The sequence below is a fragment of the Lepisma saccharinum genome, chromosome 4, assembly GCF_977018435.1.
Source record: "Lepisma saccharinum chromosome 4, izLepSacc3.1, whole genome shotgun sequence".
In the NCBI taxonomy this organism is placed as follows: domain Eukaryota; kingdom Metazoa; phylum Arthropoda; class Insecta; order Zygentoma; family Lepismatidae; genus Lepisma; species Lepisma saccharinum.
In genome coordinates, this window is record NC_139232.1 from 29049625 (window position 1) to 29062626 (window position 13002).

Sequence of the window (13002 nt, forward strand, 5' to 3'; positions counted from 1 at the left end):
TTATGAAGACAGAACAATCAAAGTACAATAGTACTGTGCTACAATTTTGAATATGTCAGTCAATTTCAAAAATTATTTTTCATTGATTCGTGAATCGCTGATTGTATCGTGTCGTGGTTAAATAAACTTTCCTTTGTCAAACAGACTAGTGCCCACGCTGTCGTTTTGACAGTGGCGCAACTACAGGGGAGCAGGGAGGCATTGCCCCCCAAACCTTCGACGGAAGTCAATTCTAAGGGGGCAAACGTTGACGGCCAAGGGCATTTCCAGGGGGCACATAGGAGCAATTGCCCCTCCATTGATTTCAAATATTGTGCAAATAAAAATACATTTCGTAAAATTTTCTTGCACGCTTCGCTCGCACTGTCTGGTTTTCTCAATCTCGTCAAGTTCAGAGCCGTAGTTAGGGGGCGGCGGGAGTCGGCCATGGACGCCGAGCGATCTAAATTTTTAAAAAAAGCTATAAAAGAGAGAATGCCATTGCGCCCCGTGAAGTTATTTGCGTCATATTAAATCAATATTCTTTTCAGTTTGGAAAAATTGGATCTAAAAATTTTCATATACGCTTTTCTCGCAATACAATTGTTTTCTGTAATGTAATATATTTAGGCAATATACATCTGTTGTACATATATGTATTGAATAAATTTTGAATTTGTACACAATTTAGTGGCAGCATGTTGCATATGTATTTTCTTATTTTATGTCGCTCCATGTTGCATATGTGTTCAACATATGATGTACATGAAAGTTATACATGTCATGTGTACGAAAAGAATTATAATCAGAATGCATTTATCGTGCATTTTCTGCCATTCAAAAATACAGTTTGTGTGAATGTTTTCCATTATTAGCTAATGTGAAATTGAACGTGTTGAAAAGATATTTCAAATAGTTTGACCAAGCAAATACTTTAGCACCGACTTCTACCCCCTTTTTGCGTAATTTAAGAGGATGATAACGTTTTTGATGCTGCTGCTACTACTACTGCTACTACTACTACTACTACTAATAATAATAATAATAATAATAATAATGTCATTTTTTACTACTACTACAACTATTGGTACTTTTACCCTGGTACTTGCCCCCCCCCCCCCCCCCACCGACAAAATTCGTTGTTGCACCTCTGCGTTTTGGAATCCAAGGATTCCACTTCTAGCTGGTGGACAATTTAGTACTTCTCCCATTGTAATTGTAGGTGCAGTAGATATTAGGTTATTTGAGCATAAAGTTTACGTCTAACAAACTACATCCCTTGATAACGAATATAAAATATTACTACCTTGTTGATGGGCAATGTACATTGCTTCTTTTTCTTCTTATTTTGAACCGCCCCCTGATGCGGAGTGGTTAGCACATCGCGTTACGACGCAAGGGGTCCCGGGTTCGACTGTCGGCTTGTGCATGGATGTTTGTGAGTCACCATTCATTAATTTCATCATATCATCTCATCACGCATCCCATCTTCATAATTAGCCAAAATTGGCACAAAAGCGGAGTACAATAAAGCAAATCAATCAATCAATCAATTCGTAATTTGGTTTCTTCACGTTCCAATTATACTTCTCTAGAATAGCAACGATAAAGATACATGAATAAGGAATAGGCGAGGGAACACAAAGAAAAACCCATATCTGGGCACATGAAACTTTTCATTTCATTTTCTCTCCCCAAAAAACTATTTCACTTCATTTTTTTTTTCGGAAGAAATCCGTCATAATACACGGTCAGTGTTTCGATTAATAAATAATCACATGATAATCACATGCGTTTAACAGAGTGGGTTATAGCAAAGATACTACGAATATCATATGCTACTGCTGCCTACACCCCATGTAATTCGTCTCGATTTTAAGAGAACACAACGTTGCAATTACCAAACATTTAGTTTAGTTTATTTTCCGTCAAAAAAATTTGTTGATTGAACCTCTACCAGGTAAATGGAAATCTGATCGTAATGATATGAATGCTGTTCTTTTAACGAATGTGGTTACAGTAACGTCATTGTCAATAGGGGAAACAGTCGAGTACTCGCTTGCTCCTACCTGTTTGCATATGAGGCATCGATACTGAATGGGAATTATTAAATTATTTCTTTCCCATTCTCAATTCCTTTGCCTCTGTCTACATATCTATACATAATGTGAACACTGAGAAATATTTGACGGCATATATTTCACAAGACCTGGGTAGTATGAGGGGATAGCAACAACAAGTAAATTAAAAAAGAGGAACATAGATAAGAAGAGGAATAAAAAGGACTGATGTGGGGTGAGAGGGCAATATGTTAAGAGAAACAAGTATGTTGTAAAAGAATGCATGCAAATACACACACACACACACACACACACACACACATATATATATATATATATATATATATATATATATATGTGTGTGTGTGTGTGTGTGTGTGTGTGTGTGTGTGTGTGTGTGTGTGTGTGTGTGTGTGTGTGTGTATATATATATATATATATATATATATATATAAGAAATGTAACTGATACTATAATTGAGGAAATATTTAATTAATTAATTGTCAAGTGCCAAAAAAACAATAGGAAAGTTAAAGAAATATACGATTGGCATGCAGACACTGCGCTGTTTTGTTTCACAATGTCGAAAACATTGGCAGACTACTTTTAGAGTTCTATCTTTATTCATCACATCAATCAACAACTTCTAATATTTTTTACGCTTGCCAGATCTTATCCACGACATCTGACAAAAACCGAATTTTTCGTACCCTTGGTTTGCGACATAGTGGATACATATGTTCTTTAAAACTAAACTTGGTACTGTAAGACACACCAGGATCCGTTATTTTTTATCCTCTTGTTACTTTGCTTTCCTCCCGTTTGACAGTGAAAGTTTTTATGTTTTATGTATGCGTCAGGTATTTGGCCTCGAAACCACTGGAATATTGCTAAGTTCTCATTTTTATTTAAAACACAATCGATTTATGATAAAATTACATTACTTGATTATTAAGGGATAAATGTTGAGAAATATGCATGTGTGAAGACAATACAATAAAATTGGTAGTTATCATTCCATGGACATAATTGAAGGGAAATTGGAAAGATCAAACTCCACTTTTCAGTTTTTAAACCGAGCCCGGAAAACAGTACATATTAATGTGTACGTGTATAATGTCTAACAATGAGGGTGCAAATTGAAAAGCACTAAAAGCCCTCAAATAGGCAGACAAATGGGCACAAAAATAAATAAAAAATAAGCACTTCAAAAAACACCCTAAAATCAAAAGACAGATTAATATTTATTTCCCACATGCGAAAAATATGTAATTTTATGTAATTGCCTTGTTTAAAACTATCAGCTGGTTACGTGATTTTCGGCTACTCCGAAAACGTATCCAGGACAGGGTTTGTTTTTCTACCTATCACTTTTAAAAAAAGAGGATGAGCAGTGCTCGAAGTGAGGGGGCATGGTTTCCCCGAGTTAGCAACATTTTCACAGATCATCCCCCCGCTGCCACACTGTTATCATGTCACCACATTAAAGTTAAACTAGGTCGGTATTGCTGCAACAACCGTTTTCCATCTTCTTCTTCTAAGAGAACTACTCCGCGGCGGAGTAGTTAGCACTGCGCGCTACGATGGCACAGGTCTCGGGTTGGAATCCTGGCCTGGATATGTGTTCTTTGTGAGTGTCCCTTCTTCAGTTTTAAAGTATCATCACTAGGGTGCGGATTTTTGCTTATTTGCCTTCTTTATTCCTTTGCAGAAAAACATAGGCTTTAATGTTTAAAGTTCGTTTCATGGTGTTTATAGTCCGAAAACGCATTTAGTGCGTATAAATGCCTATTTTGAGGGTTAGTGTCTATTTTGCTTAATCGTGCCTAAACATGCCTATTCTGCCTTTTTTTATAACTTCAGCTTGTTTTATGCGTCTTTGGCTTTCCCTACATTGAAGGTTAGCCATTGGTTACATTGAACTAACTGAAACATGGTATTCGCCAAATTTGAACCCACTACTTCTTTTTTTCCACCTGAAATTCTCTAGTGTCAACCAGTACTCATCTTCTTTGTTGAGCGTGTGATAGGAGATAGGCAGTTACGTGTGGAGATATCGTGTTCATATGTTTAAAAATGCCAAAGCACAAGGCAGCCAGAAGTGTATTAATCAAAAATGGATTGATGCAGAAGGTTGTTTTACGGTTGAAAACTTGATTTTTGTTATTTAGCGCCGCTTTTCTCCACGTTTGGCTAATCGCATCGATGAGGATGAGTGATATGATGAAACTGATGAAGAGACACTCAGAAGCAGTGGCGTGCACAAGGGGGGCTTGATGGGGTTATAACCCCCTTTCGCAAAGTATTCCTAAAAAAAAAGAACGTCAAAGGTAGGAAAATATGACAAAATGAGGGCTGACTACCAAGAAAAAATATACATAACCTCTCCCTTTCGAAAATCCTGGGCACGACACTGCTCACAAGGAACACGTATGCACAGGCCGGGATTCCAACCCGGGACCCCTGAGTTGTAGCCTTGTTGTACTAACAACTCCGCCACGGAGGTCGTCCCCACACGGAAAAGTAATTTTCTGTCAAGCTTGTATGAAGCAGACATCTTTAACTGTTAAATTACTTCCAAATAAACAATTTCTTTCACATGGGAAATATCACATGTACCTAGGTACTACATATGTATAGTTTTATGTATTGCACTTGTTCAAAACTCTGAGCTGCTCACGCATAAATTCCCACTTCTCAGAAAAGATTTTTCTACCTCTCGCGTTGTTTGGGAACAAGGATAAATGGTGAACAATGCACACTGTGACGAGCCTTCAGCTTACATTACCTCAGTTCTAAATGTAACAATACTATGTTATGTGACAAACTTTGTGTGGCTTTGTGTTGAATATGGAGAATTACACTAATAGCGTGTCTTGGCGCTAGTTGCGAGGATGCCATCCGCTCGCATGCCGACTCACTTCGAGCACTGACACTAAGTCAAACGATATTATTTATTCTAAAATGTTATGCGCATACACAGATGAACAGCTCATCTACTCGTGCAAAAAGTGCAAGTAAAATACATTCAAATAAATAAATTAACCAGGTTGTGTTATCCTAGCTTCCATGCAAATGATCATTTCATTCAAACTATTGTCAATTCTTTGTGAAATATATGTGCGCAATTAGTACAGTGGGTAACAGAAATTCATTTCTCCGGAGAAATTTTAATCGGAACATCCTTTAAAATATTTTTTTGTTAAAATGGTGCAAATCCTTTTTTTCATCACTTCAGAACAATTATTCACGTAACAATCGTTAGCTCAAGTTATTTCTGCGAGAATTACTTTAACTGACGATTCTCTGAAATTTGTGAATTGTTAGCACACTTTTATATGTAAACTGGAATGCTAATACAGTATGCATGTGCATTGGAAGTAAAAAATGCCTATTTTAATGTATTTTTATTTTAGTTGCCTATTTTAGAGTCCTTTTAAGTGCCTATTTGCATCATTTTGGTGCCTATTGCCTGCCTATTTCAGAGGTTTTTAGTGGCTATAAATCCGTACCCTAATCATCACACATCCTTATCTTCGAGACCATCCAAGAAAATCTAAGTAAAATAAACAAAATCAATCAATGGAAATTCGTACATTAGGCTAAAACTTAATGAAGAAGTTTTCAGGTTTAGTTCTGCTCCGTCCAGTGTGTCCGATATTGAGCTACATGTGCAAGTTATACTTTTTGTAAATATATCTGCAAAAATATACCATTATATTAAATTTTAATTTCAAACTGTGAAATGCGAGAAATTTCTCAATTTTCAAGTAAAATCATAATAATTGTATTCGACACTTTTATTCTCACCATTTTTATCGTTGCCATTTTATCCGCTTGCCATTTTCAATTTGCCACTTTTTCCGTTGCCACTATTACCTTTGCCATTTTTACGTAAATTCCACCAGTTTCATGCCCAATTGTTTCCAAGTTATGAAAAAAAAATTGCACCCTTAAAATAAATTGTGGATGTTCCCAATAAAATGTATCTGAAGAAATGAACTTGGGTTACTCATTGCGCTGATTGCGCACATTACACCAATACGTGAGCTGTTAATTTGTATGGCATTACATTTTAGAATAAATAGCATCGTTGACTTATGCAACACAAAGGCACTACACTAAGTTTTTCACATAACTTAGCATTGTTTCATTCAAAACTGAGGCAATGTAAGAGGGTTCATCTCGGTGTGCATTGTTCACCATTTATTCTTGTTTCCTAATAACGCGATAGGTAGAAAAACATTTTCAGAGGAGCCTAAAATCACGTACAGAGAACCTGAGTTTTGAACAAGGATATTTTGTAAAACTATATAGGTATGTGTATGTGGGATAGAATATTTATTTGTATAGTAATTTAACACAAGCTTGACAGAAAATTACTTTTCTGTCAGTGGGGCCGATATCCGTGGGGAAGTGGATGGCACAGCAAGGGTTCCAGGTTCGAATCCTGGCCTGGGCATGGATGTTCTTTGCGAGTGTTCCTTCATAAATGTCATCATGTCTTCCCTCATCCGAATCCTCGCGATTAGCCAAAAGTAGAAGAAAAGCGATGCTGAATAACAAAAATCAAATTTTCCGTCGGTGGTTAAACAAACTTTTGCAGAAATCCATTTTTAAATCAATACACATCTGGCAGTCTTGTGCTTTTGGCATTTTCAAAAATATGAACATGATATCTCCACAGATAACTGTCTACTTCCTTTCACACACACACACAACAAAGCAAATGGGTACGGATTGACTGCTACAAGATTTCAGGTGGAAAAAAGAAAGGGTAGTTAGGCGGTAGGTGTCGTTATGTCCACGGTGATGACTGATGAGTCACCAACAGGTTGTCCAGTGTGCTTACCCCGATTGAGGCTTTCAGTCAGTTCAACGTCAACGAAGGCTTACATTCAACATAGGGAAAGCCAAAGGCGCATAACAAAGCTGAAATAAGCAAAAATGGCAGAATAGGCATTTTAGGCATGATTAAGCAAAATGGGCACTCACCTAATAGGCATTTATAGGCAATATAAAAATGCGTTTTTGGACTAGAAACACCATGAAACGAAATAAAAATATTAAAGCCTATGTTTTACTACGAAAGAATGAAAAAGGCAAATACGTAAAAAATCCGCAAGCTATTGATATGTAAACATCTAAGTTGTGGGTTCACTTCATCCTCTGCACAAATATGTTGAACTTGATCTCACTACGTGACAATTACTAGAATTCCATGGAAAAGGAAGACTTGCCCCGCAGGTGTTCAAAACCCCTACCTCCACCCCATCCTTTGTTGTAAGAGGGACAGATTCGATTTGAAGAAAGGCATTCATTCTTGGAAACCATGATGGTAATCTCACAGAAGGAACAGGAACATTTACTATAGCTTGGTGAATGAAGAGTTTTGAAGACAGAGTGGACATGGAAATATAATGTACTGGGTGGAAGTTTTTGAAAAGAGAAAATGAATGAGACAGAACAACAATCAAAGTACAAGTACAATAGTACTGTGTTATAATTTTAAATATGTCAGTCAATTTCTACAATTATTTTCCATGGTTAATTGTATCGTGGGGTTCCCTATGGTTAACTCCCATATAATGTAGTGCCCACGCTTTCGCTTTGAAATCCAAGGATCTTGGGAATCCACTACTAGCAGACACACAATTTGCTTACCCCACTGGCGTACGCGGAGGAGGGGGAATGGGAATAAGGGGCTACAACCCCTCCCCGAAATTTCTTGACAATAAGAAAATCTAAAGAAGTTGGGAAAACTTCCCTTTAAATTACCCTCCAGCAACAATTTTTTTCTTTGAGTTACTTCTGAAACGAAAGTTTAAAATAATTATTAGAGCTCCTATGTCATGAAAAAGGAAATACAACAGCGAGGCAATGGCGGCGATTAGAGGGCGAGGGGGCAATTGCAACCCAAATTTTCTTGATATCAAACCAGAATTGCCAATAATGTTATTAATATCTTGATTACTATTTGTATTCTAATTTAAATAAATAGTGCGCTTTCATGTGCTAACGAATGCCTAAAAGATAGTACAATTTTGTTGCTGAAAAATATTTTTTTGATTTGTGGCGATTTTATCATGATATCAAGCCAGAATCGCCACAATAAACTCATTAATATCTTGATTAATATTTGTGTGCTTATAAAAATACATAGTGTGCATTCATCTGCTAACTATGTGCAAACGTTTGAGATATAATTTCATAATTTATTAATATGTGGCGATTTCCACTTGACATACTTTTTTCCACCGTCTCACCACTCACCATCACCAGTTCCAGGTAGAAACGAAACGGCCTTGTCATTCATTGTGAAGGACTTTTAATTCAATGGAAGCGTCACACTGTAAATTGTTCGCATGAACCATTCATAATGCGCAGCTCTTCTTAAAATCGTGTGCAATGGCATGCGAACTTCTCTCCCTAGACATTTCTTTGATCTCGATGCGTTACCGATGCGCTAAACAAATTTTAATACATTTTTCTAACACCTCGAAAAGGAGCAAATTGGTACAAGAATTCAGTCATAACCTTTTACTGGTTAAAGATACGTCGAAAAAACCTTCACCATTGCATTTCTCGTGAAATTCTAGCCTGATTTGATATATCATATCACCCCCTTCCCATTTAAAATTCTGAAGTTGAATTCAAGATGGCTGACATCAAGATGGCCGTCGACCACACGGGTGGCGTCAATGTGGTTCCTTCTTGGCCTGATAACGATTGGTCATCACCATTTCCATGTTGCGCGCTGCAGTGGCCTTGTACGGGGGGTGTTAAGTGACTTTTTGAGCCACCCTGTACAATTAAATTCAACACATTTTTGTACTTAATACATCATTTGTATTTATTCTTTTACAAACAAAATACAGTTCCACCAGAAGGGAATTTTGCAGCACATTTTACTTGCCCTATTTGAGAAATGTTACACCTTTATGCCCATTCGGTTAACCTGCTCATTGTCTCTCCTACTAAATAATATAATTCTAATAATTTGGATAATGGCCTCTCTTGGCTCACCAGAACATGTGCACTTAGAAGATCAAAATCAAATCTTTTTCTATTCTATAATTTGATGCACATACACAGATAAACAGGTCATATAATCGTACAAAAATAAAATAATGCAAATGCTTTCAATTAATCAGGTTATGTTATCTTAGCTTTCATGCAAATGAGAATATGATTAAAATTATAATCCATTGTCAATGAAACATTTGTGCGCAATTAGCGCAATAGGTAACACTAGTTCATTTCTTCCCAGAAATGTTAATTGGAACACCATTTAAAATATTTTTTTTTGGTTAAAAGGATGCAAATTGCTTTTCATCCCTTTTTGTGCGTACAATTGAACACAAAATTGCATGTAGTCCAGTTTCGCCTAATCCCCTTTGCCTAACTGCTTATCGGCACAGTACGCGTATAATGTGATTTATGAAATTTAACGGTCTCTCCACAGGCCGAAATGCCTGTTTTTTCCTGCTGCATTTATTGAAAAAAATTGTCTTAATATATGTACATTTATAAACTTTTTCGTTTTACCTACTTTATACCCTACTGCCTATATCTTTAATTTTTACGCCTGTTTTTTTTTAATTTTCAATGACATTTTTAGAATGTGTTTTTAAAAAATTGTACATAACTTAGTTTTCTTTCAAAAATATTATTTATTAGCACATGACGATGTTACCAGTTGCCAGAAACAATTACAAAGCTGGGAAAAAGAGGTGAAACTCTTATCCATTAAAGTCTTGGAGGAATCGGTGCAGCTACTAATTGAAGTGTCAGGAGAAAACGTTAGCTGTTGCAGAAAAGTGCAAAGGTGTAATGAGTAAAAATGTAGAACTGGAAAACTTGAAAACGATTTGTGATATTCTTAAACGAGAAAAAACATTTTATTCACGATATGAATCCAGTTCTTACAATAGCCTATTTCATGGGTGGTCAAATGAGATCATTCTCGTTATGAAAATCATTCTTTCTGACAGACGGCTATCAATGAATGTTCAAGAAAGCAAAAAACATAAAAATACTAGTGGTTGTGTGTAATCAAGGCAACAAATGAAAGTAAATATGTTGTTTACTAGTTGATTTTAAAATGAAATTATAGAGATAAATTATTTGGAACTTTCAAACTTTATTTTTGTTTATTGTGCCTATTTTTTAATTTGGTGCCTATTTTCCACATTATAAATGCCTTTTTGTCTGCCTATTCTAACCAAAATAAATGCCCGAACTCCGGTGCAAGTTATGAAAGTCATTCTTAGTTATCCTTGATATCACACACCTGGTTAGGTTAGATAAAACAAGAACAAGCAGAACATTAAGCGTCAATGAAGCAGCTTAGAGTTTCTAATGAGACTAAAGTCAGAGATTGAAGGGGGTCGAGTGGAGGATTGTTTTTGCCTACTAAAAGATCGACCAAGAAATGGAGTCCTATTTTCCTTTATCTTATAGAAAATATAACAAACATCCCAGGCTGCTGGATTGTGTGACAATGCTCCTTTTTCGGAGCAACACCTGACTATTTGGCATGGGCATATGTTGGGAATTGTTTGGTGTTTACTTGGATCAAAATTTCCCTCATTCCCCCTTCCGACCGGTTTAGGCGGTTAGGCGAAATGGGATGCCATCTGAAATTGGGGTATTTGTTCAAATTGGCCAAATGGTTAGTGCAAGTTCTTTATATCAGAATTACTTTAATTCACAATTCCCTGCGAAGATGAATTATAATTAATACCAGTGGCGTGTCCAGGATTTTCGCAGTAATTTCTATCATTTACTGCCTTTCACTTTTTTAAAGTAATACTGGAGCAAAGGGTAGGGGTTATGAACCCCACCGATCCCCTCTTGGCACGCCACTGATTAATACATTTCTGGCTGTCATATCCCTTGTCATTTTGAAACACATGATACCTCCTCATACAACCACATTTTTTCACAGGCTCAACAAAGCAAATGAGTACTGATTGATTCCCACAAATCTTTCAGGGGAAAAAAAGAAGGGGAGAGCTGGCGTCGTTACGTCCACATATATGATGAGTCACTAACAGGTTGTCCAGTTTGCTTACCCCGATTGAGGCTTTCAGGCAGTTCAACGTCAACGAACGCTTACATTCAACATAGGGAAAGCCAAAGGCGCATAACAAAGCTGAAATAAGCAAAAATGGCAGAATAGGCATTTTAGGGACGATTAAGCAAAATAGGCACTCACCTAATAGGCATTTATAGGCAATATAAAAATGCGTTTTTGGACTAGAAACACAATGAAACGAATTAAAAATATTAAAGCCTATTTCTTACTAGACCCGGTGGAGGAGGCACATTGTAGTTCGGATCCAACTTTAAACAAGAGGTGGTCATTTTCGTTCAATCTCCCTCACCTTCATGCCTCGCCCTCACACGCCTTCACCCTCACGGCTCGCCCTCACCCTCACATGCCCTCACGACTCGCCTTTCACCCTCACGGATTTTCCTTGCCCTCGCCCTCACCCTCACACGCCCTCACCCTCACAACTCGCCTTTCGCCCTCACACACCCTCACCCTCACGACTCGACTTCATCCTCACCCTCACACGCCCTCACCTTCACGGATTGACATGGCCCTCACCCTCACACGCCCTCACCCTCACGACTCGCCTTTCACCCTCACCCTCACATGCCCTCACCCTCACGACTCGACTTCGCCCTCACCCTCACACGCCCTCACCCTCACGACTAGCCTTTCGCCCTCACCCTCACGCACCCTCACCCTCACGGATTGACATGGCCCTCACCCTCACACGCCCTCACCCTCACGACTCACAGGTCGCCCTCACCCTCACACGTCCTCACCCTCACGATTTGCCTTTCGCCCTCACCCTCACACGCCCTCACCCTCACGACTCACCAGTCGCCCTCACCCTCACACGCCCTCACCCTCACGGCTCGGCTTCGCCCTCACCCTCACACGCCCTCACCCTCCCGACTCACCAGTCACCCTCACACGCCCTCACCCTCACGGATCGATCTCGTCCTCACCCTCACACGCCCTCACCCTCACGGCTCGGCTTCGCCCTCACCCTCACACGCCCTCACCCTCACGGGTCGATGTCGCCCTCACCCTCACACACCCTCACCCTCACAAGTCTTAGGAGGGTGAGGGTGAGGGTGAGGTCTGCCCTCATGAGGGTCGCCCTCCGGAGGGTGACCACCTCTGCTCAGTACACGGAAGGACAACACTCTTCACAGAGGAATATCCTGGCCATGGATCCAAGCGTCAGAGCCTAGTTGTTCAGCAAGTTACCGGGGTGTACTACGGGGACTTTTGGATGCCATATCAGAAGGTTCACTCCGGCATGCCACTAACGTTACTAATGTTTATCGATGTGTGCTTTTAAATAGAGCCGAGGTGGTCTAGTCGGTAGGCCTTCTGAGTGCCACACGGAAGATCCTCGTTCGATTCCCGGAGTGGGAATTTTTCCGGTCTTATCCCCGCATAAAGTCGGCTATGGGCTCACCCAGCCTCAAATCAATGGGTACCTGGGGGCAACCCGGGAGGGGGACCTCCAAAAGGCCGAGATCGAGAATGTGTGTGGCTCTACCCCACATCCCCTAAATGTGCCTTCATGGCAAAGTGCTACATGCCCGGGAACTTTACCTTACCTCTTTACCATGTGTGCATTTGTCCCTTCGTCCATTTTTACCTTGTCACCATTCATCCTCATCTTCGCGATTAGCCAAAAGTGGGAGAAAAGCGAAGTGAAATAAAACATATCAATCAATGAATCGATAGCTTTCTTCACTTTATATTGCATTTCACTGTTGCTCTCAGCGATTGTGAAACAGTACACCAAACCTAAATGGTAGTTATTTGCATAAGCGTAACTTAGCGACTACTGATTTATGCTGTTTTGGTTGCAACGTTTGCTCTCCAGTTTTCTTTACAACCGGCACATAATTTGACTCCATGCTTTTC

General features: G+C 39.0%; 1 protein-coding gene across 5 annotated transcripts in view; it reads right to left on the minus strand.

Moving 5' to 3' along the window:
- Positions 1 to 13002, minus strand: part of ATP7 (copper-transporting ATPase 1) — a 297586-nt gene that overhangs the window by 198272 nt on the left and 86312 nt on the right. The gene's annotated exons all lie outside the window — the stretch shown is intronic.